Here is a 26,348-nt window from a genome sequence, read left to right on the forward strand (position 1 = left end):
TACCAAGGGTGTCATGGAGCCTTTTTATGAGGATGGAATGGTTGACTGTGTCGAATGCAGAAGAGAGATCAAGGAGGATGACAACAGCAGGGTGTTAGAATCAAGGGATGAAAGCAGTTCTTCACGGATGGTCAGAAGAGCAGTTTCCATGCCTCTGGATGCTCAGAATCCCGATTGATGGTCGTGGAGACCGCCAACAATTTCAGTGTGAGAGTTAAGTTGAGGCAGGGCCAACTTCTCAAGCAGTTGACCTATGAAGGGGGCAATGGAAATGGGCTGGACATGAATGGTCTGCTGGCGTTTTTTTCAGGAGTGGGCGCACAAGGGAGTTCTTGGGGGTGTTGGGTGTCTTGGCCCACGTTCAAGTTATTATGCTGCAACACTTGGTGCTGTGGGTTTAGGAAATCCAAGAGGGCAGAAAAGCCCACATTTGCGACAGAATCCTGGAGAACCGTGCAGTTTTGCGCACAGCAAAATGGTCCCCTGACCTGCCACCCGCCAGTGCGAGCGTGAGGGGCCATGAGTGCCATGAGCGAAATGTGCGCCAAAGGAAAAACAGCAGTGCCGGTGGCTAAAATAAAAAAAAAGCGTGTTGAAATCACCTTTGTTTCACTGAAATGCAAGCTAAAAATGCCTATTTTAAACATTGCAAGATATTCAAAAATCTCAATGAGCACCAGCAGACATTTGGCAGAATGTAGTCTTGTGTGCATACAAAATCTGGAAAGAGGAAGAGCCCAAAACAATGTTTATAACAAAACTGGCTGAGCTGTGGATGTCAGCAGCTGAAGTGAAATTGGACTAAAAGACACTAAAATCTAAATGTTTAAAATAAATGAGTGACCTACTGTTGAGTGTCACATAGTTTGCAACTGTTGAAATGTCATAGTTTTGAACTTAGAATCAGCGTTCTAGCTGCATGTGTAAAAATTGTCAGTTTGATTTGAATGTAGAAAACTGGGTACCAAAGTGACATTTAGCTGAAGCTGGCTTAAAGAGATTGAATTCTGCCTGACAACCACCCCCGACACGAGTTGAAACTTCTGTGTTCCCAGGCCTGGCTGCATTCTGCTGCCCCTGCCAAAAGGAGATGACACTCTCTGATTGAATTAGGGGAGGAGCACCTGGGGACTACAGGAAACTAAACAAAGCACTGTCCTTGGCCCAAGCAAATGTTAAATTAGGGGGATCGTAAATGGCTTCCTCTTGGAAGGAATCGGGGAGGGGCACTGCATCTGTGAGCCAGCTGAGCTTGGGGGAAGTGGATAAACCAGAAATTCCACCATGTGCTTTGGAAAACCACACCCCTTTGGGGCCAGAGCATAATTTTAAAAAGATGGATAATTCATAGTGCGGACTTGTAGAAATTATATAAATAACATCATCATTCTTGTGATTTTTCTGTGCACATTTTAAGAGGTGTTAGGAGCCTGTGGTATGTTCTGGGGATAGTAGCGGAAAAAAGGTTGTTACTCCAAATGTATGCATGTTAAAAATCTGACACTTTATCATCTGAAACCCATATCCCTGGTGCACATTTGTGTAAAATCTGGAAAGGTTTAGAGGTTGTTATCTGGATGAAAAGGGGAGAATTCTGACACGACATCTTACAAAGACAGGGATCGGATGGTTTGGTGCTACAGAAAATATGTTAACTGGACATATAATATTAGAAAAATTGTACATAGATAAATATGTATTTGGATCAGAAATAGATTTGTGTGCAATTTGACAAGGGGAGGATCCTCTGACCATAAACCTACCTCATCACTCTGACTCACAACCCAGTTCCCCCAATCAAGAGAGAGAGGAGGAACTGGCCAATGATAAGTTGAGAGGGTTGGGCATAGAAGATGAGCCGACCCTCCCACTTTCTAAACACATAAAAGGAGACTGTGCAGGACAGGTAGGGTCATTCACTTCCCACTTCAAGCTGATTTCTTGCGGAGCATTTTGCCAGAAGACACCAGATCCAGCACTTAGACTTCAAATCCAGACAGAGACTAGAACTTTGAATTCAGACTTCAGAATTTGTCAGCAGGCCTCAAAATCTTTTGCAAACTGATTCACCCCAGACTTCCAAGGGGCACATCAGAGTAAAATAGCCGGGATGAGCTGTTTGATTCTGGCCTAAAAACCTGTGCCAGAAACACCCAGAAAGCAGAGCTGTACCCGGAACCAGAGACCAGACCGCCGTGCAGTGCCAAGAACTGTTGCCAGAACCAGAGATCCAGACCGCTGTGCAGTGCCGCTAGCAGAGCTGACCCAGATCGCTGTGAGCAGAACCAGGCAGAGACCGTCCGTCTGTCTCTAGAGGGAACCGCAGTCCAATCCTGACCCGATCCGTGGCGAAGTCGCATTCCTGTCCAAAATATAGTGTGAGTATCGCCAGAACTGTGCAAAACCCAATCTCTTAGTTTAAAATAATCTAACTCAAACTATTTTAACCTATTGAGAACTGCATCCTAGAAATCTTGTGTTCCTTCTGTGATCTCAAACCTGAAAACTATCATCTGTCATTCTGAGCTTGACTTTTCTTTTGAGAATCTAACTTCACAAAATCGTCCGTATCTCCGGAACCGTTTGTCCTAGGAACGAAATGCGACGCGCTCGTAAAATTGCCGCGAATTGTGATTTGGCTCAATTTCTTCACTTGGCAAAATAGCAGCTCCTTGTTTTCCTTTGCTGAAATTCGTTTGCAACCTGACAATCATTCATAGAGCATTGCTAAAGTGATCCTGAACTAATTTAAAGTAGCTATCACTCACCCTGAACCTCTAGAGGGAATTAAAATAATTTTAGCATATTTTTCACTTCTTTGCATACCACCTTTAAAGTACTTTGCCTGTGTTTAAAATCATCCCTGTTGATCTAAGCTTGCTAGGGGGGAACTGAATTGGGATTGTACTGTGATTGTATTCCTGAAGACCGTGTGTGTCACTTCCACCTCCTTACATTGCATAGAGGGGGGGGTGAATTGTCAAAAGGGGAAAAGTGATTATATTATGTTTTGCTGAAATCATACCAAGTTTATTCCTGTGTTGCTTCTTTTCCACCTTGCATTTCCTTGTACCATATAAAGCATTCTCAGCTACCTTATCCTCTATACTACTCATAAGTAATTACCCAGTGTGCTAATATCACATCATCCATTGTTGATCACTCACTGTCATATGTCTAAGTGTGATATCAATTATTAATTTATTATATAAGTGCGATATATATATATATATATATATATATATATATATATATATATATATATATATATATATATATATTGTTTAATTCTCAAATAAACCTTTTACATTTGCAAAACAAACTCACTTCTTGGCTCAGTGGGGTCAGGGGGATTCTAAGAGAGGGGTGTTATATAAGGGTTGTCATCCAGAGTACACGGACTGGACATAAAATATATAAATAAGGGCTTCCCTTGAGCAATCCCAGACAAGGCACTGACTTAGTGGGACTGCTTGATTGGAGTCATTTAACAAAGTGGGGGCTCGTAGCCGCGGATTCTGGATTAGATCTATCACTTGTGCAGATTAATACAGTGTGCCAGCTGACAGGATACATATCCGGTTAGATCACCACGCTGTGTTACGCTGTAAAGCACTCCTCAAAGGAATGCTCTGAGGAAACGGTCTGTTTTGCAAAATAAAATCCAAACTTCTGTAAGTCAGGAAGGAAATCAAACTCCAGAATGACGACCTTGGTAGATATGAAGATAGCTAGGGAGCACCTCTTACATAAACTGTTTGTGAGAGGTGAATGGTCTGAACAGGACCAAAATGTATGGTTGCAGGCGATCACACAACAGGTCACTCACTACAACTGGGTCAGATATGTGAAGAGGTCAGGGTCCCTTACATGTGTCCCTGAGTGAACTATATATGTTTCCTAAAGCCAAAGATGAACACAATAAGATTGCCAGGATAGCGGCATATTTGTATCTATATATGGGAGCCATGCAGGAAAAATGTGCTGAAGGCCAAGATCTGGAAAATAGGCAACAGATGGAGTTAGAAAAGGCCCAATCTGACCTGGTCTCTTCTAATTAGAGGCTGCACAGAAGCCAGTGGTCAGAAAATGAGAGTAGACAATACATCATTAAAATGAAGGAGAATATGGATATCCTGCAACAGGAAAAGGCTGACCAGGATACCAGATTTATGGCCTTGCAGAAGGAGTAGCAAGAAGGGTTGGACTCCCAACTGCAGAGCCAGAAAAAGCTGGAGCAACAACTAGACTTTAACAGGGCATGCACCGAGCAGGTAGCCACCCTGCAAATTCGACTAGACAGAGAGAAAGAGGAAAGCAATAAATTGATTTTGAAAGACCTGGATACCCAGGCTGAGTTTGATCAAGAACGCCAGAAAGCTGGTGCCTTTCAAAGGCAGAGGCACGACCTGGCGGCACAGATGCAGGCTCTTAGTCAGGAAAAGGACACCTTAGGCCAGGAAGTCTGCCAATCAAAAGAAAAAATTGAAGGAAATCACCTGGCCCGCAAGGGCTGGGTGACCTCCAAAAAGAGTATCAGAACTTGTTAGAGCACACCAGGAGGGTGGAAGATGCTCTGGCAAGAAAGGAGCAGGCCAGTAGGGATGGGACTCAGGAGGTAACCCTCCTGCAGCAAAGACTGGCCCAGTATTCCAGGACCAATCAGGAGGCACAGAGAGAGAATGAGGCTCTCCGTCAGCACAATGATAGGCTCCAGCAACAGGTAGCCATGCAGGAGAGACTGATAGAGTCTAGTAAGGGGTTGGTTGAGGAACTGAAAGCCCAGGCTCTTGCATTGCAACCAGGAGCAGGGGCTGATAGAGATGAAGTTTGCTGGGAAAGGGAAACACCTGAGCATAACCTCAGGAGCCCTAGTACCAGAGGCCTTCATCTCTCCCAGTCCCTGGATTCTGCCACCCTCATGCCCCCTGGCGCACATGAGCACAGGGCCACAGGGATGGCAGATTACTATCCAGCCAAAAGGATGGGGCTCATAGGCCAGTACCACCCAGGAATGGATGGGCGGGCATCCGAGTATGGGCACCCAAGCACAGTGCAATTTAGTGGGGAACCCCAGGAGAGCAGGCCCACTAAGGGCATCCTGAAAACCTCTGCCCAGTTAGGTCAGTGGGGGGGGGTACCCAGCAAATCCTGGTAGCAAGGAGGGATCTGAAGACTCCTCTGAGCATCACAGGACACAGGAGACCAGGTCCCCACATTCTGCCAGCCATTCCCAGGCTCGCAGAATCCGGGAAAACCTGGAAGATCAGACGGGCACCTCTGGGAGCAGTGCTTCTGAGTCGGAGGAGGAATGGACCAGGGTGACCCGAACCAAAAAGGCCAATAAGGCAAAAAGGGCCTTGCTTAAGGACCCCTTAAAACAGATTAAGGCAATCATGAGTGTCATCACGCCGTATCACAAGAACTCCAAGTATTCTGTGTGGGAACACTTGGAGCTCTTTGAGCAAAAGATGGAGACCTTCCATTTGAAGGACAGCAGTAGCTGCACACTTTTCTGTGCATAGAAATCCCCAAGAGGCTCGCAAGGCAGCCTACAATTTGCAATGTGGGGAGGATCAGGCCCCACAAGAATTTGTGCAAGAATTGAAGCGTGCCTTTGCGCAGACCACCAGAAGGGTGCGCACGGACAACAGAGAATTCATCAACACATTTTTCCATGCTCTCCCCAAACACATAATGACCCAGCTCGTGAGAAATTTTCACGAGAAAAGATCTTTAGACTGGGTCATTGAGCAAGCCACCCGCATCTATGAGGTGCAGAAACCGGTGGAAAACAAGAATCAGCCAACAGCACCCCTGATGTTGCCAAGGTGGCAGAGGTAAAGGTTGCCCCCGTTTTAGATTTGGAGATGGGGGGGGCCTAAAAACCTGCCTGCACCAAATAATTCACAGCCCAGAAGGCCCTCGGGCCAGTCACAGACAGGGAGTCGAGGAGGAAGTCCCACAAATGGAGTCCCCCGCTCCCCTGACTATGTAAGTCCCCTCTATAAGGGAAACAGACCAATCCTGGGTTATGTGTGGACTCCTCCAGCCCAAGGGGGGGGATCCAGCCAAGCACCTGACCCAGGGAACTTCCCTCCTAACTTCCCACAGGAGGGCAGAAATTCCCCAAACACTGGGCAGAACTTTTTTCCCAGGTATACACCCAATTTCCAGCCCCAAAACCATCCATCCTTCTTTCCCCAATTCCCTGAGCCCAGACAACCTAATCCGGGAGAGGGGAGGCCAAGAGTGGAAGGGTACCCAAATCTTCCCAACCCAAGGTATTACCAGAGAAGGGATAGCTACCCTTCCCGGGATCAGCCCAGGGGAGAAAACAGAACCCTGTATCAGCCTGGGCGGGTTTCCCAACTTGAGCGCCAGGTCCAAAACATGGCACGGGATCTGGGTCATATGCTGAGGGTGCAACAGAACCCTCAGATGAGCATGCCAGCGCAGAATGCCCCAAACTCTGGGCCTGGTGCTCCAGAACAATGACGGGGGCAGCACCCCGATAACCCACCGGTTCCCACGGAGGAGGCACAAGGGTAAGGGGGGTGTAAAGCCTTGGAGGAAGCTTCCTTCCCAACATGTAAACAGCCCCTGGAAAACCAGGAACCGGAAACAAAATCTCCTACCCCTGAAAGTCTGCCACCCAAGGAGCAGAGAGGATGTAGGAGAAACAAAGGACCCAAAAAGACCCACTTTGTGGAGGAGGTACAGGTCTTCCAATTTGAGGGAGAGGGATACTCAGAGGATGCTGGGAAAAGGATCTTCTCCTTCAGAGATGGGGGAACTCCTCCCAAGGAAAAATGGGTCCCAAGAGATTCCAATCCAGACTGGGTAGATGTGGGGATTGAACTGTCGCCGCCCATCATCCTATCCCAGAACCAACAAAACCAAACTTCCCTGGTTCAAACCCATCCGGATGACTGCCTCCAAAGAGCGGGGGGCGGCCCAGAACCGGAACCAGGGGAACCTAAAACTGAATCAATAGACTGGGTAGATGTGGGGATTGAGCTGTCGCCGCCCATCATTCTATCCCAGAACCAACAATACCAAAATCCCCTGGGTCAAATCCTGTTGACTGCCTCCAAAAAGGGGGGTGGGGAGCGGCCCAGAACCCGAAACCATTTCCAGTTGCCAGCTTTTTCTTTCAGATTCCCCAGGCTCTTCACAGAATTCTGCCCAAATCTCTTCTCTCTCAATATCCAAAACCAGAAAGTTAGCCTACTAGTTGTCCAAAAATGTGCATTATCTGTGCCCCCTTGAGGAGAAGGAGGGAAGATACTATGCCCCGGTACAAGTACAGGGGCAGGATACAATTTTGGCACTGGTGGACACTGGATCCCAAGCTACCCTTCTGTCCAAAAGGGCCTTTGATGAACTGAATTCAGGTAGGGGGGAGAAGTACCAAATTCCCCTCACCTCTCTTCCTGGTCAACTCCAGAACTTTGCCGGGAAGGAAATTCCCGTTGAGGGGACTGCAGATTTGGACATCAAAATTGGGCGACACAAGGTGAAACACCCGGTCATAGTAGTGACTCCAGAGTGCACCCCTTGTTTACTAGGGAATGACCTCCTGAGAAGGTTGTCACCCCTAATAGATTGCGTAAACAAGGTCCTCTGGACCCAGACTAGCCGACCAATAAAATTAAAACAGAGTGTCAACCATGTTAGTTTAAACGGCACCTGCCACATGGTTGAACAAAAATCTGACCAAGTAGAATTTCACTTCCAGAACAACCAAATTCCAGACGTGACAGTAATAGCAGTAGGGCAACAGACTGGTGATGGGGGGTCCTCTCTATTTCTGAAACTCAACCTTCCTTCCAGTTTAAGGTGGTATTCCACACTGGAAGGAAACACTCTGAAATTCTTTACCAATCCACAATCAGACACTCCCACTCCTATAGTCCAGAAAGATGTGAAATCAGCTCAGAGCCTGGCTGATATTCAGCAAATTGGAGAGCAGTTGTTCATCCCTGTTCAGTTAAATGATGGGAAGGACTCTGTTCTCGCTCGAGTGTGTGTGAACAACGGTAAGAGCTTCATCAGCGAAGCCATGTTTCGCCAACTCCCAAAAGATCCAGCCATTCCCACATTCAAACTGATAGACAAATGGGAAATGGATCTGGAAACACCCAATTCGAAACATCTCCTGCCAAGCAGGTGTATGCTCAAAATCTCCATTGGCAACAAGAGCATAGTCCATAATTGTTGGGTCGTGCGAGACGTCACTGCTGCCTTTTGCTTAGGCAGTGACATTCTCAATCGCTTTGCCATTAGTTTGGACCTAATAAACTTCAAAGCTTGGTCCCGATTAGCGGATAATCCCATGGGCTTTGATGAGCCAGAAAAAAGCATTTAGGTCAGCTCAATTGCTACCTTATGCAGTTGAAATTCAGATTAGAGAGGAAGTCACCATCCCAGAAAGGACCCGACAATTCTCCCTGGAAGTGAAAGTTAAAAGAGGACAAAAATTGAAAAACCCTGATGCTTATATTAATCTAATGCTTCCCTCCAACAGCAAGGGTTAGGGGTAAACCCAACACCATTAGTCAACATAGAACATGACATCATTCCAATAGAGGTGGATAACAGCGACTTACAGAATATTACTCTAGCCGCAGGCACCATTATTGGAATGGCGGTTGATGACCGACATTTCTCCATTGATTTAGGAAATTAACTGTTAGGACCAATCCCCAAGGACTGTTTTGACAGTGACAGTGATGACAATACAACACCAGACAGGATCTTTACCCGGCAAGTGGGGAACTTCCTGGTGTACACTTCTTGCCCTTATGGTAAGGAAGACGTGACTTGTGACTTCAGAAGGGATGAGGTTGAAATGGGAGAATGGAACAAAAGGCTCCCACCAATCCCCTCACACCCCTGGCCTAGAGGATCACGGCCCAGGCACCCGCCACGATAGGAGTTTGCCCATCTACCAGACGACCAAATACCCTGGTACAGGAACATACGGATGTGCCCACCCGCGTGCCCACCCGCCTGCCCACCAGCCTGCCCTGCCCATGCCGACACCTGCGGCATGGATGGACTCGACTGAACCATCCAACACTAAATCAACACATCGTTAGAGATGCCATGACGACCTAGCCAACGGTCAGCACATCCGTGCAAACATGCACACTGGACACTCCCACACCAATCCACACGAAGAACATACTCAGTGCTATGACGTAGGTGACGGACACACCCACTGACGCGCATCTTTATTATTTTTCACATAGGCTTTTCAAAATGCAGAAACACAAGACGTACAATGAACTCATCTAAAATGCTTGCTCACGCTTCTCCTAAACCCATGCATCACAATGAGAAATATAACGAAGACACGATACTGGGGATAAAGCAATATGATACCATAACCTAAAGCGCCTGTGTATCAAACGGTTCCACCTATGCACCAGGCCCAAGTAGGCCGCAAGCAAGAACTTCCATGAACATTGAATGAGCAAGAGTACAGTTGCTGACCCTGCAGAATGAGCCCGGCGAGAGCAGACAGTCAAGGGCACAATGTTGCAAACTCGCATGCCGCAAGCCGACGCCAAGGTCACACCTGCAAATTAAGCCAGGCACACAGTGGAAAATGCAATATTAATTGTGCAGAATTCTGCCTCAACCACGGTCTCACCTCACGTGACCAAGCCGAACCTGACAGGGTGCCAGGCCCAGGAGGAGGGAGGCGCCTGGATCCCATGTTTCAAGACACAGGCTGATACAATTAAGCGGCTCAATGGACATCTGCGGCGGTGGGAGTAGTCTGCCTTCCAGCATATGAATAAATCCTCACATTGTCTGCACATACCCATAGTGATACATTGTTGCAAATGACAGGTGCACCGCGAGCTGGGAACAGCGATGGTCCCAGACTGGGGGGCTCGCGAGTGGACCAATCAGAACATGGGGCTCTTATCACTGACGCCATTAACATTGACCAATCCTCAGGGGTCTTCATGTAACAATTTTCATGTATCAAATTGAAGGGACAACCCAAGTATACCACCTGACTAACCCTCGACCACTAATAACGCTCTCTATACGTATGCTATACTAACCCTACCACGCGAGGAGCCAATCCAGAGTGGCAATAGGTTTTTTGCTAACTTTCCCAGGTGACGCAAGTAGCGCGTCATACTAAGGTAAAAAGGGCCTGCGAGCCCCACGATTAGAGAGAGAGTGTCAGGACGGACGCGTACGATCCTTGACCCATCCCTGCCGTTTTGTTTAATAAACAGCAGAATCACCTTGCTTCTTGCGTGTGTCTCATACTCATTTTTTGGGATATACGGGAGGAGTTGGGGCCTCCCTGCCCGGAGGTCCGCGGACGGCCCAGCCGACCCCGGGAGAATTTCCCCCGACAAGTTGGAGGCACTGCTGAGATCTGTTTGAGGTCTGCTTTTATTTTATTTTTTTCCGAGTACTCCCGTTGCGAGGAGGCCCGGCGGCGCGGCCCCCTCTGCCGCTGCCCCCTTTTGAGGACTACAGGACCATCGCGGAACTGCGAGAAGACCGGACAGCGCAATCCGGATATTGGCCTTCGGGAGCCGGTTGAGAAGTATCCCGCCCGCGGTTGGCGAGTGTCCAGACGTGGTCCAGACGAGGGGAGGTGGCGAGCCGCTTGGAGGGGTGCACGCAGTCGAGCGGCCCCGCATCAAGAGAACTTGGTGAGTATGCGACGCACAACAAGCAATGTGAAATTGTGAGGGTGGGGGGAGGAATTGAATACGGGAGGCGGGAGGTGTTGCACAGGTGCGCGGCAAAGGTTTGATAAATTAGTGTTGGCGATGCAATGAATGGTAGCCGGACAAGTGCGAGAGCAGTCCGCTACGTTACGGGAGATAAGGGGGCGGAGCACGAAAACATCACGTGCGGCCGCTCGTAGACACTGATTGGCCTAGGTCGCGACCACGTGTAAGGGTGTGTGTGTGTGCGGTTTCCTACGATTTGGTAATTATTGATCAATGAGTAGATGAGGATCCCTATTGATCGAGCAGGAAACTCGATAGATAGATGACATTTCCCTGTAGGCGGTAGCTAGCTGGTTGCCCAATACGGAAGATAATTGGCTGGTTAAGCCCTCCTGTCGAGGGACATATAACACGCGAGGCGACGCAGCGTGCGCTGTCCGATTATATTGTTGATTACCTTGTTCCAGGCATGACAGGAAGACAGCTGTGGGGTTAACGGGGGTAGATTGCAAGCGTATTTTGAACTTTTAAAAACATATGAAGAACTTACCAGTAGTTTGAAGAGATCGGTGACGTCACCAGTAGGGCTTTCATAGGATATCTCGAGCACAAGGCATCTTTATTTCTGAGAGTGGTGGGGAAGAGAGTTGTGGTAAGGGAGTGGAAACGGAGGTAAACGGTAATGAGTTGATCGGGGGGAAGGTGAAAAGGGGGACGTGGCTGCGCACGGAGAACGCCGGCCACGGCAAGTGTAGAAAAGGGAGGAGGAGCAAGTGAAAGTGGGACGGCTGTATAAGAACGTCACAAGGGGCACGCAGCCGCAGGGGGCTACGTGCGCCTCGGCCGCAGGGGGCCGTAAAGGTGTTCGGTAAAGGAAGAAAAGAAAGAAAAGAATATACAAATGTAAATGCTATATTTTACTAATTTTCCTTAGCGGACTATCGCAAGTCCCCAAACTTACGGGGCCAGGTAAAGATCTAAGGCTGTATAGTGTAAACTGTTAGTAAGATAACCGCTACCAAATAGGGGAAGGATAACAAGTGAAGCGCTACTATGTCATACGGGGCAGGATCGGGAGGGTGGGGGAACACCCTCACTACCCCGCTACAGCACATATGTAAAACACTGTCACCCCATAGGGAGAAACTGATCAAGTATAGCATAGAATGGACACAGGGGACGGACAACAAAATGACGACACCATGGCCGCCTAATGGTAGCTTCGATCCATATACCCAACATTCACTATTAAACCATCTGCATAACACATACAAGGGGAAGAAGTTGACGCACCACGTGGAGGTGTTTAACTTATGGAGGATGTTCCAAGGGTCCCGACCAGGACCAAACGGAATGTTTATTATGGGGGGAACAACGGAAGAAGAGAAGATTAAGGAGGAAGGAGAGAATGGGAAAAAAGAGAGTGAAGGCACACAGAACACGGGGAACGGAGAAGAGAGAGGAGAGAAGAGTAACAACATAAACGAAAAGGAAATAAAAAAGGAACAGAGCGGCGATATACCCCTAGCGAAGGTAGTGAAAAAGGAGGAAGGGGGGTTATATCCTTTAACAGAACTACGAGACATGGTTCAATTAAGGGCGGCTGAGGGGTACTCGAACCCGGCATACAGCCCGCCACCATATACAGCCACAGGTAGCCACACAGGAAGGGAGCAGAGTAGCACGACGGGATCAGCTCGCACGAAAATGCCCGCAGGGGAAGGGGGGATTGGCGAAGAGCAGATCGCAGGAATAGGACAGGATGAGTGGGTAGCTGCGCAGGTATTATTAAAATTACGAGGTTCATTAACAGAAGAAGAGGAGGAGGTAGTAAGGAAAATGGACGAGGACGACACCAGGAAGAGTGAAAGGAAAGGGGAAGAGGGGAAAAGAAAGGGGGAAGAGCTGTTACGACAGAAGGAAGAGATTTTGGAAGAACGATTAGCAGAATTAAGGGATGAGCAGAATACACTGATCAAGCAGCTCGAGAGAGAGGAAAGAGAGAGAACACGGAAAAGGAAAGAAAGCAAGGATGAGTTGGACAAAATGAGGGAACGAACTGAGGAGAAAAAGAGAGAAGCAGAAAGGGTGAAGGCAGTAGCAGAAAGGGTATCCAGAGCAGCACTGCGTGACAAGAAAAGGGAAGAAGAAGAGAAAGAAAAGGAAATGGAAATATGGAGAAGGAGATTACTATCAGAAACGACAAGGAAATACGAAGAAGGAAGGATAATAGAGGGTATAATAGAGCGGGAAAGAGCGAGATGGGAAAGGAAGAAAGAAGAAGAAAGGATAATGGAAAAGATGAGTATTGAAGTAATGGAGGAATTGAAAAAGAAAAGAGAGGAAATTGGTAGAGAAATAGCGGAGCAAAATGAAGGGGAAAGAGAAGAAAGGAGAGGGGGGAGTGAAGTAAGGAGGTATGTATACAGAGACACAGAAGTAGCAACAACATCAGCACAAAGGGGAGCAATTGGCAAAGAAGACAATGGAGGAACGGATCTAATAGACTTAAAAACAGTAACGATTAGGGGGAAAAAGACAGATTGGGGGTTGCCATTAATGGAGGACTTTTGCAGTGAGGAAGGAGAAGGGATAGAGAAGGAAGGCGAGAGACAGTGAAAGGGAAAGCTTAGATAAATTATACATCACCCGGACAAATGGAGAATCACCATGGATCTGCAGGAGAAAGGAAGAACTGGAGGGAAGTGAGGAGGAAGAGCAAGGAATAGCGGAAAGGCAGACACGTGCAGCCACACCCTCACCATCCCGTCCCACATGCTCCACTACCTCACGCTCATTACGTGCAACATGCCCATCTAAACTCGCGCCCTTCCCACACGAACTGACACCCTATGCAGGTAGGCTTAGAGACCTCCCTGGACGCAGGCAGGGAGAACGAATACACACACCCACATTAAATAAAGGAAATGATAAAAGAAAGGGAAGAGATGGAGGAGAAACAGTTACGAGCAGGGGAAATATGGACCCCATTGACGACGTAGAAGACAGGGAAGAAGAGGAGGGGTGTACGGATTCGATTGTGTGGGACCCAAAGGGCCAACCAGGACACAACCTAATGCCACTTCTGGAGAGGGGAGGGGTTAGACCACAATACGTCCCCTGGAAGCATGCAGACAAGGAAAATATAAAGTGCAGGCTCCCATCATTAAGTGGAGGTGCGGGTAAATGGATATATGAAATGGAAAAACACACCGCAGGACAGAAATTGGCAGTGGGGGATGTAAAGGGCCTTCTAATATCAATATTAGGGGATGCAGCGGATGACATCTGGAAGAGAGCGGGCTTCCCCGGGGTCACAATAACAAACACATCACACGATGGGGCACCATTCGCAAACTGCAGACATGCATTATGGCAGGCACTGAGGGTACAGTATCCAGACACATCAGACATAGGAGCAATTACCTCACGCAAGATGCGTGAGAACGAAGATCCTGTTGATTATATACAGCAAATTCAAGAGAAGTGGCGCATGGAAACTAGAGAACAATGGGACAAGACACCAGCAATATTCTATCATATACTAGTACAAGGGCTCCCAGAAGCAGTTCAGAAACAAATGAAGAAAGTAGTGGGGATGGAAGCAAAAGCATGGCCAGAAATACAACTGACAATAGTGCATCATTGTAGGACATGGCAAGAAAAAATGAAACAAAAAGAAGAGGATAGAAAAACGTAAGAGGCTAAATTAGTACAGAAAAAACTTACTAAATACACGATGGAAGGCGCACTAATAACTACACCTGCAACAATGACTCAAAGCCCCACACAAGTAGTGGCTGCACAAGATCCCTCCCAAATACAATCATCACAGACTGTAACACAACAGCTGCCGCCACTCCAACCATACACGACTAACATGGGAGGAGGATACTCAACGCCAGGAGCTGGGTATTATAATTACAACAGGGGAAGGGGAGGAATAATGAGGGGGAGACGGTACGGATATAACACACAACAGCAGGTGGGAGGACTTAGAAATTTCTACCCCACCGGGCAACCAGTATACCAGGACAACCCAGGAAGCTTTCCATGGCAGAACAGGGAACCACCGGTGTGTTGGATTTGTGGATTAGTAGGGCACATGTCACGCACGTGTAGAGTGAGACCAGGCACACCATCATGGAGTGAACAGGGACAACAAGGGCCCACACAGGAACAGCAGGGCATCCAGCAACAGCAGACATTGCAACAGGGAAATGGGCAGTAACAACTAGTAACACAACAACAGCCACAGACATATTCACTGCCACAACAACAGGTAGCGATAACACAACAACCCCTAGTACAGCAAGTACAGCAACCTGCCCAAATCCAAAACCATAACATAACCTCTACCAATACACAACTACAGCAAACACAACTGGGAAGGGTGACGGTCCTGGGACACAACCCTTACACAGGAAGTGGTCAATCATTATACCCTCAATAGGACAGCCCACAGACGGCCTTGGTGTGTCCCATCCTGTCGGTAACACCTAATAGTGCGGAGGAACCACGCATAGAGGTAACGATAGGTGACAAAAAATTATCATTCCTTGTTGACACCGGGGCGACCCGGTCTTGCATAAGGGAAGGTAAATTTAAGATGTCAGGTGAAGCCATGAACACCCAAGGATTCTCTGGGGCTAGGGGGTTGGTTCCCTTTACTGACAACATTCCCTTATCAATAGGGGATTATGACATGTCAGTCCCACTTTTATATTCTAGAGCCTCACCAGTAAATATACTGGGGAGAGACATAATGAGCAGGTTGAATATGACGATCTCCTTTATGGAGGACGGCATAATTTGCTCCACTCCAGGAATTAACATGCTCACTGCACGACAAATTATGCAAGCATACTGTGGACAGACAGTGATTAGGGCTGAGCCAGTAGATGGTGAACTGTTCCAGTATGGGACACACATGGCATTTGCATGGATGCCAGGGATAGAAGGAAAGATCTGGAGGAGGCCAGCAGCCTATTTGTTTAGACCAGAAACACCAGCCAATGAACCAGAAGGAAAGGTGATTTCAGTGAACATAGTAAGCATTATAGCAACTGCTGATTACATTGCAGTACATGCCCAAGACAGAGAAGGAAGAGCATGGAGGGTAGTGATAGCACTAGCAGAGGGATGTAGACTCACCCAGGTGTCAGATGAGGAGCTCTTCTCAGAAGAAAAGAAAGAAGGTGAAATGGTGTTTATGATGAGTGTAGAAATATGGCTAAGAGTGACGTACAAACAAGTGGCACAGAAAATTGCAATGGCACTTGAAGCACCCACATCCACCCCAGTTCCCTTCTTTGAGGAGGATATGGCAAAGGTACCCACATCATTATGGACTACTAGTCCCTATGACGTGGGGTGCATAAAAAGCATAGGGGGAGTAAGAATAAAATTGAAAAAGGGTGCAATACTCCCCAGAGTGAAACAGTACCCACTATCAAAAGAGACAAATGAGGGCATATATGAAACAATAACGGCCCTTATAAATAATGGCATATTGGTACCATCAGAACCACCATGCAACACAGCTGTATACCCAGTGCGCAAAGCTAAAGGGGGGTCTTGGCGCTTCATACAGGACCTCAGGCCTTTGAACAACATAGTGGAAGCAGAATACCCCATAGCAGCAAACCCGGCCACAATATTGTGCGGCATTCCAGCAGAGGCATCATGATTTACAGTGATAGACCTCAAAAATGCCTTTTTCTCAATACCCCTGCACCCAGACTCACAAGATCTGACAAGCTTCACTTACAGAAACACAAAGTGGAAACACACCAGATTGCCACAAGGGTACTGTGAGTCACCCTCAATCTTCAACAGAGTAATACAGATGGACTTGGGTAACATTGAAGTGGAAAGCACAGTGTTGCAGTATGTTGATGACATAATAATTTGCAGCACAAACGAAAGAAGATGCAGAGAGGACTCATTGAAGATGCTGACAATATTGGCTGAAAAGGGTTACAAGGTAGACAAGGAAAAGTTACAGTACTGTCAGGAACAGGTACTTTACATTGGTCAGCTCATATCCCAATACGGAAGAAAGATTGCACCACAAAGAGCACAGGCTATTTCAAAAACGCAGCTGCCCCAAACAGTGAGGGAACTACAGCAGTTCCTGGGACTGTGCAACTACTGTAGAGCCTGGGTATTTGATTACAGCTCATACATAGGACCCCTACTTGAGGCGTTAAAAGAAGCTAACAAAGGGGAGAAAAAGTTGGGGTGGACAATGGAAATGAAAGAGGCTTTTGATGAACTGAAAGATGCAATATCAACTGCTCCGGTACTGGCCACCCCAGATTATGAACGACAATTCTTTACATTTTCACATTGCGACTCAGCAGAAATGAAAGCAGTGTTGGCTCAAAAAACAAGCATGGGCTACAAACCAGTAGCGTTTTACAGTGGTCACTTGGATCCTGTGATGTTGGGACATTTCCCTTGCGAACAAGGTCTCGCCGCAGCTGCCTTTGCGGTAGAGAAAGCATCAGCAATCACTATGGGGTGCCCAACCACACTATTTGTGGAACATGCACTATTTGCAATATTGAACAAGCCTAAGTCCACACTAACCACGCAGAGGGCGTCAGGTTATGAGATCATCTTATCTAGACCAGAACTATCAATTGTTAGATGCAGCACGGTTAACCCTGCAAGGTTTATAGCAGAAGTAATTGAGGAAGGAGACTATGCACACGATTGTACGCAGACTACCGAAATGTACTCATGTACTAGAAAGGTTGAAGAGAACGCACTAGATGGAGGTGAGCTCTTGTTCATTGATGGGTCATCAACAATAGACCAAAGTGATGGGATAAGGAGAACTGGGGCAGCAGTGGTAAAAATGACAGAGGAACCGGTGTGTGTGGTGATGAAATGCGTACAATTACCACAGCATTACTCTGCTCAAGCAGCTGAATTGGTTGCACTGATCTTGGCGTTGAAGGAAAGCTTTGACAAACGAGTGACTATATATTCTGACAGCGCATATGTCACGTCTACTGTCCACTCAGGGTTGTCCAAATGGAGGAGAAAAGGGTTTAGGAGAGCTGACGGCACCCCAGTGCAACATGCTCTCTTGTTGGCTGAACTAATAATGACCCCCAAGAGTTAGCTTTGGTCAAATGTACCGCACACACTAATGGGGAAGATCATATCTCAAAATGGAATGCAGCAGCAGACGCACATGCAAAGTATGCTGCATATTTTGGTGAGATATGGAACCCCCAGAGTCAGAGAGAGGGAGAGGGAGGGGAATAGCTAAGGAGATGTTGATAAGAGAAGGGTACACCCATCTCCCAGCCACACAGATAATGGAGCTACAAGCGGCTGCACCAATGGCAGAAAAAGAAATATGGGTAAAAAGAGGATGTACAATGTCACCAACTGACGCACTATGGCGCCAGGGTAACACTGGAAAGATGGTAATGTCATTGGCACTATTGAACACCGCCCTGAGCCAACTACACCACCCAGCCCACACAGGCAAGGAAGTTATTGCAGCACGAATTAGGGAAGATTGGTTCTGCCCAGAGTTAAATTCCCATGTGACAAATTTTATCAGCAATTGTCTCACATGTCAACAGTTCACGGCCGGTCACACGCTGAAGGTGATAAAAGGTACTATATCCCGGCCAGAGGGACCCTTCCTACACATCCATATTGACTATATTGATATGATCAACGTATGTCAAGGAAATAGGTATATGATTGTAGTAGTATGCCCATTCTCCAGGTGGATTGAGGCAGGACCCTGCTCACACCCAGATGCATTCAGAGCAGCTAAATTTCTAGTGAGGGAGGTCTTCCCCAGGTGGGGAGTGTGCGAGGTACTGCGGTTGGATAATGGCCCACATTTCGCCAATTAAATGTTCCAGCACATCACATCCTTACTGAACATCAAGCATAAATTTGCATGTGCATATCACCCGCAGGCCAACGGTTTATGCGAACGCCTGAATGGCCTATTGAAGGAGGCAATTGCAAAAATACAGCAAACAACAAAGAAGAGTTGGTTGTATTGCCTTCCGCTAGCCCTATTTGAGCTAAGGAATAGACCAGGCTCCGATCACCACCTCACCCCTCACGAGGTGGTGACCGGACGTCAAATGCGCCTTCCTCTAACGCCAACATCAAGAGCATTCACTTATTATGAAAACACTGCAACCGTCCTTGGTGATGAAATACACCAATATGTGTCTTCTTTGATTACTAGTGTAGTGTTTGTGTCTCAACAGCTCGAGCGCACGCGGGCGGGTCTAAGAGTGATCAACAAGAAGACGCGGATAAAAAATTGGAAAAAGGAAAACTGTGCAAAATTGCTAAAGGTGACCACGTACTACTCCGCAATTTCAACAGAAAGTGGAACAGCCCACGCTTCACTGGCCCCCACCTGGTAGAGAAAGTATCAACGAGAGCAGTAAAGTTACAGGACAAACGTGCCTGGAATCACCTACACGACGTAAAGATCTGCAAACTCCAGACCCGCCCTAGCGTCACCGACAGGGCCATTGGAAGAACAGCAACAGCGTCACCCACGGAGGAAGAGACTTCTACCACAGCCAACGACCTAAGTGTCTCCCTACCCTACCACCCCCCAGATTCCCCAGAGACAACTACTGAAATAGAGAAGGGTAATTCCCATACCGCCCACCCCATGGTCACACGATCAAAGAGTAAAGAGACTTCCGCCAGTTGAGCTCTAAACCCTCTGCCTATCGACGTCCTACCCACTGCAGTAATAACCCAACTGAAGGACATTATCTTGCACATATACACATGTAAACACTTGAATGTTCTCTTTTTTTTTCTCTCGCACATGCAGGTACCGTGCATTATTGTACTGCTAAGAAAACAGATAACTAACAAGGTTCACTGCCCAGGAGTAGATGCTACCCTCAGACGATATCTACCCTGAAGAGCTATCACACCAATTTGTCTATCACATAAAAAGGCCAAAGTACCTGAAAAGGAGGAGGGTACGTGTCTACTACACAGCATTTCTCTTGGCCATAGAACAATCAATGCCCCATCTTCACCAATACTTGCCTGTCCTAAGAGATAGATCGCTTAGATTGGCGTGGGAACAGCTCTTCGCCTGGGCACTGAACGACTACTTGATAGGGAGAGCTTGAAAACAACAACTAACACTAATAACAAGCATATTGAGAATTTTCAGGCGGGCAACTTTAACGTCGCAAGAATTAGCTGCCGGACTGCAGCAAGGTAAGAGCAAAATGCCGGTGAGACTAGCCTCTGTAATAAAGATGATAGGGATTTTGATGATCACCGGGTTCTTGGCTGCCTCTGTATGGCAGAACAGTTATGCTATCAGTATTTTGGCTGTACCCAAACCTAATATACCCCCACCCACGGCTGCAACAGGTGTTACGTCAGGTGGTACTAGCAAAATTCCCCACAAGGGAAATAGAGTTAAATGCAGCACATACTCAGATAATAAAGGTATTGACAACTACATACAAGATTCAGCACACGTCTAGAACAACATGTGGTACCAACACATGGCTCAAATAGGTAAGCAGACAACAGAAGAGAGCTGCTACGTCTGCTCATTGATCCCATACGCCATGAGCGCTTCCCGAACTTTCGTTGCCACGGAAATAGATGAAAAGACAGCACGATGTATAATATACCTGGCACTGTTCCAAACGAAAGGGAGATTTCAAGGGAACACGGTGCACCTGGTATGGAAAACGCGAGACACATACCCGTACGAAAACAACTTCCTCAAGGTTTATTTGAGTTACCACAAGACCAGTTTGCATGCTGAAGCATTCAGATACATAACAAGTGGCCCTGAAAAAGGAGAAACAAAGAAAGTAACACTACAATACCTACCATGTGATTGGTACGCCACTGAAGTTCCTGGTAAACAAGGATGTTGGGAAAGACCACTGATAATAATAACAGGGAAGGTGTACCTGGGCAACAAATGGGACATAGGAGTGGTTGGCAGCAACATGGTAACGAGAGAGGATACTACAACTATTGCTGAACACAACAACAGATGTTGGATGACTTGGGTCAAGTACGTACCCATGCTAACATGGATAGAGAAGGATGAAGACCCAATAACAATACTGCCGCTGTCTGCACCTAAGGTATGCTACCAACATAGAGGAGAAGTGGACGTGGGATACAACACCAACTGTGCAAGCGTGACGGAGTTACCTGAGGGGGGAGCAGGAACAGCAGTATTAATGGACCATTACTGGGCCTGCGGAGACAAGGCATACCACACACTGCCCCCTCTGTGGAATGGTATATGCACAATGGTACACGTTAATGTACCATCACTAGTGGTGCCCCAGAAACATGTGAATGTGGCGAACTTCCCTAAAATGGATGAAGGAAACAAGAGGAAGAAGAGATCTGTACAACCTCAGAAGGGGCCAGAGAACCAAAACAACGGCAACAACACTGTCCTGAATAGAAAGAAAAGACAAGGAGAACCTCTGACAGGAAATTACCTATGGGGAAGGTCGGAAACAGCACTCACTTCAATCCCGCCAGAACACAGACTATTCAGCAGAGTAGCAATGTTGTTCTCCTCAATAATACATCCGGGACTACAGGCTTACGCAAACGCAAAATGGCTCCAGATAACTCGATGGGAACTAATGATGACTATTAATTCTACAGTAAATGGATTCAACGCAATAAAAGAGGAACTGCGAGCAGTGAGGATGGTAGCACTACAGAACAGATATGTACTGGACCTCCTCACAGCAATGGAAGGAGGAGTTTGCGCAAAGATAGGACAATCATGCTGCACATTCATTCCTGCTAACGATGCTGACAATGGTACACTGACAGAAGCAGTATCACAATTGGCCCAGATGCACTCCAAAATGATGGATGAAAGTAAAGGTGTGAAAAAGGATGACAGCTGGTTTTCGATATTATGGTAATGGATGCCATCTTGGCTGTCGGATGAACTGAAGATTATAGTTGGATGCATTATTTTGGCTGGAGCTGCACTGATCATAATAAGATTTTGGAAGGCCCGGAAGGCACGCACCACAGACGAGATGATCGAAATGGTTGGTATGCACCCCTTGATGCCAGCAGATGATGGCCAACACACAGGCACAATAATAAAAGAGAGAGAGAAATTGCGCAACCAGATCATCACCAACCACCTGGACCCACCATCTGTGAAGCTCGAAAACCCCAGAAACCCAAGGAGTTACATAGGGAAATGGGTATACTGCACACCTGGAGGAACCTGTGTATATATGTATTGGTCATTTGAAGACCATGTTAACCACTATGGACATTTGGGAGGAGTAACTAAAATATGGAGAGTGAGAGGAGATAAGGAAAAGGATATGTTTGTGGTCGACAAGTCGACCAGAGGGGGGACTGAAGTGGGAGAATGGAACAAAAGGCTCCCACCAATCCCCTCACACCCCTGGCCTAGAGGATCACGGCCCAGGCACCCGCCACAAGAGGAGTTTGCCCATCTACCAGACGACCAAATACCCTGGTACAGGAACATACGGATGTGCCCACCCGTGTGCCCACCCGCCTGCCCACCAGCCTGCCCTGCCCATGCCGACACCTGCGGCATGGATGGACTCGACTGAACCATCCAACACTAAATCAACACATCGTTAGAGATGCCATGACGACCTAGCCAACGGTCAGCACACCCGTGCAAACATGCACACTGGACACTCCCACACCAATCCACACGAAGAACATACTCAGTGCTATGACTTAGGTGAAGGACACACCCACTGACGCGCATCTTTATTATTTTTCACATAGGCTTTTCAAAATGCAGAAACGCAAGACGTACAATGAACTCATCTAAAATGCTTGCTCACGCTTCTCCTAAACCCATGCATCACAATGAGAAATATAACGAAGACACGATACTGGGGATAAAGCAATATGATACCATAACCTAAAGCGCCTGTGTATCAAACGGTTCCACCTATGCACCAGGCCCAAGTAGGCCGCAAGCAAGAACTTCCATGAACATTGAATGAGCAAGAGTACAGTTGCTGACCCTGCAGAATGAGCCCGGCGAGAGCAGACAGTCAAGGGCACAATGTTGCAAACTCGCATGCCGCAAGCCGACGCCAAGGTCACACCTGCAAATTAAGCCAGGCACACAGTGGAAAATGCAATATTAATTGTGCAGAATTCTGCCTCAACCACGGTCTCACCTCACGTGACCAAGCCTAACCTGACAGGGTGCCAGGCCCAGGAGGAGGGAGGCGCCTGGATCCCACGTTTCAAGACACAGGCAGATACAATTAAGCGACTCAATGGACATCTGCGGCGGTGGGAGTAGTCTGCCTTCCAGCATATGAATAAATCCTCACATTGTCTGCACATACCCATAGTGATACATTGTTGCAAATGACAGCTGCACCGCGAGCTGGGAACAGCGATGGTCCCAGACTGGGGGGCTTGCGAGTGGACCAATCAGAACATGGGGCTCTTATCACTGACGCCATTAACATTGACCAATCCTCAGGGGTCTTCATGTAACAATTTTCATGTATCAAATTGAAGGGACAACCCAAGTATACCACCTGACTAACCCTCGACCACTAATAACGCTCTCTATACTTATGCTATACTAACCCTACCACTCGAGGAGCCAATCCAGAGTGGCAATAGGTTTTTTGCTAACTTTCCCAGGTGACGCAAGTAGCGCGTCATACTTAGGTAAAAAGGGCCTGCGAGCCCCACGATTAGAGAGAGAGTGTCAGGACGGAACGCGTACGATCCTTGACTCATCCCTGCCGTTTTGTTTAATAAACAGCAGAATCACCTTGCTTCTTGCGTGTGTCTCATACTCATTTTTTGGGATATACGGGAGGAGTTGGGGCCTCCCTGCCCGGAGGTCCGCGGACGACCCAGCCGACCCCGGGAGAATTTCCCCCCGACAAGGTGATTTTCCAGGTCCATGAGGGCTGCCTTCCCCACCTGAAGCCTCCAGTCCAAATCAGCACTCTGACCAGGGACTGAGATAGCAAAACCAGAAGTCTTTCAAGGCTTCAGGCAGATAGTGGAAGAGAGAGTCAACCTAGCTGATGCCTGTGTGACTCTGGAACAGAAGCAAAAGTTGAAACAAGTTTTCTTGGATTTCCAAGATCTCTTTGCAGTAGACTCATATGACTGTGGTCGCACCAACATCCACACAACAACAATTCCCACGGACCCTGGCATGACTCCCGTGTTTGTGAAGCAATATCGCTTGCCTCTCGCATCCATGTAGTCCCTTACTGAAATAATTAAGAACTTTGAGTCCCGGGGAATAATCCGTCCAGTACACAGCACCTTCAATAATCCGGTGCTGGGAATATTGAAGCCAAACGGCCAGTGGAGACTCTGTGCTGACCTTAGGGAGCTCAAAAAACGGGTCCATACTTCCCGATGGCCTCTGCCCTACATTGACCAAGGGCTGGCCCAGATTCAGGGGTCACAGGTATTCACTGCAATAGACCTGAGCAATGGATACTGGACCGTGCCTGTCAGTAGGGAGGACCAATACAAACTGGCTTTCACCTTTGGGGGCCAGCAGTACACATGGACCGGAACTCCCTTCGGATACCTCAACTCCGGCAATGAATTCAACATTTTCCTACATAAGGCCATGCCCGACCTGGGTGCGAGGGGTAACCTGGCTTATGTAGATGATGTCCTCATCAAAAGTTCATCTGTGGAAGAACACATAGCGGAGATCCGTTATGTTCTGACACAGTTGAGGGCCGCCAGAGCAAAACTTTCCTTTCAGAAAGCACAGTGGTGTAGAACCCGTGTTAATTTCTTGCGGCATGAGATTACTCCTCAGGGTCTCTGTCCCCAAGAAAAGAAAGTGGAAGCACTTCAGAAACTGAAGGATCCCACAACTCTGCGGGAACTAAGGAGCCTCCTTGGACTGACTAATTACAGCAGAAAGTTCATTGAGGGCTACACAGAGATCACCAGACCCCTGATTCATCTTTCGAAGGGGGGGGGTCAAGTGGGAATGGGGTCCAGAACAATCCGAGGCAGTAAGACAACTCAAAAGAAGCCTCTCACAAGCGCCTTGCCTAGCTTACCCTGTCAGAAACAAGGAGTTCTTCCTGGAGACAGGGTTCTCTAATACGTGCTTGATGGCAGTATTATACCAAAAGCATGACAAGGTCAATAAAGTAATCTCCTATGCGAGCAAAACTTTATCCTCTGTGGAGGAAAAATTCAACGATTGTGAGAAGGCACTCCTGGCAACGGTGTGGGCATTGAAGAATTACCGCCCGTTCATCCAGGGGGAACACATCATAGTGGAGACTCCACACCAGCCTCTGCAATACCTCCAAAGTGACAGAATCTGGGACGGAAATTTGAGTAATTCCCAAATTACTTCCTGGATTCTGTCAATGCAAGGCTTTCCTGTGGAGGTCAGATATGGCCAAAACAAGAAGAGTCCCCTCGCGCAAGGTCTGGCTGACTTGCATGATTGTGCCAGAGAAAACTGTCTCGAGGACGAAATTCTAAAACTCAAGGACAACATGGAGGCATACCTTAATTCCCCCCACAAAGTCTTTGAAGAAGACAAGTGTGAGGGAATGTCCACTGTCTATGTGGATGGATGCTCTTACCATGTTGACAACAACAGGGAAAAAGAACTAGTGGCTGGCGTAGGGAATGCATGGGTGAATGAGTCCCCAGAACCCTCCACTGGGTACAAAATTGGTCCCCGAAGTAGTCAGGTAGCAGAGTTGATGGCTGTGCATCAAGCCATCCTCACTGCTGTCCAACATCAACTCCACGAACTGGTCATAATCACAGATTTGGATTATAGACGGAACGGGTTCGTGGAGCACCTGGTCAATTGGAAAACCAGAGGCATGTTATGTGCTAATAACAAACCCCTGAAACATGGGAAGTTAATCCAAAATATGGATGATCTGGTCACATCGAATGGGATGACCATCTACTGGAAAAAGATTAAGGGTCATTCCAAAGTAGAGGGACCAGACAAAACTGGAAATGACTTAGCTGATCAGCTGGCCAAAACCGGGGCCATCCAAGAGGATCTAATAGAAATAGAGTCCCTGTTGGGGGAAATCCAGGTCACTGCTATCACTAGGTCCCAGACAACTGTTCACAATGATCTTTCAACTGCACAATGGAGTAAGGAGACCCCTGATGCTGATTTAATTACGGCTCAAAAGGGGGATCCAATAATTGGTAAGTTTTACCAACACATTGAGGACCCTGAGAACTTTCCCCTGACGGATACCGATTACATTGGGAAGGAGGACCTTAGAGTGTTGATGAAATGTCCAAAGATGTTCCGAATCCAAGACGGTTTGTTGGTAAGGAAATCCCAAGCTGGCCATGATCAGTGGATGGTCCCTACCTCATTCCGAAGCCTGATGTTAAGTCACGCCCATGATGCTGCCACAGCCGGTCACAGGGGGTTTCACACAACACTTGAGATCTTAAGAGAGGTTGCATACTGGCCACTCATGGGGCAGGACCTCGAACAATACTTGAAAGGGTGTCTGGTGTGTGCACAATTTCAGCCATCATCCCTCACACACCGTGCACCTCTCCAAAAGAGGGGGATGACACTGCCAT

The sequence above is a fragment of the Ambystoma mexicanum genome, chromosome 6p (genome assembly GCF_040938575.1).
Source record: "Ambystoma mexicanum isolate Mex_15411 chromosome 6p, UKY_AmexF1_1, whole genome shotgun sequence".
Classification (NCBI taxonomy): domain Eukaryota; kingdom Metazoa; phylum Chordata; class Amphibia; order Caudata; family Ambystomatidae; genus Ambystoma; species Ambystoma mexicanum.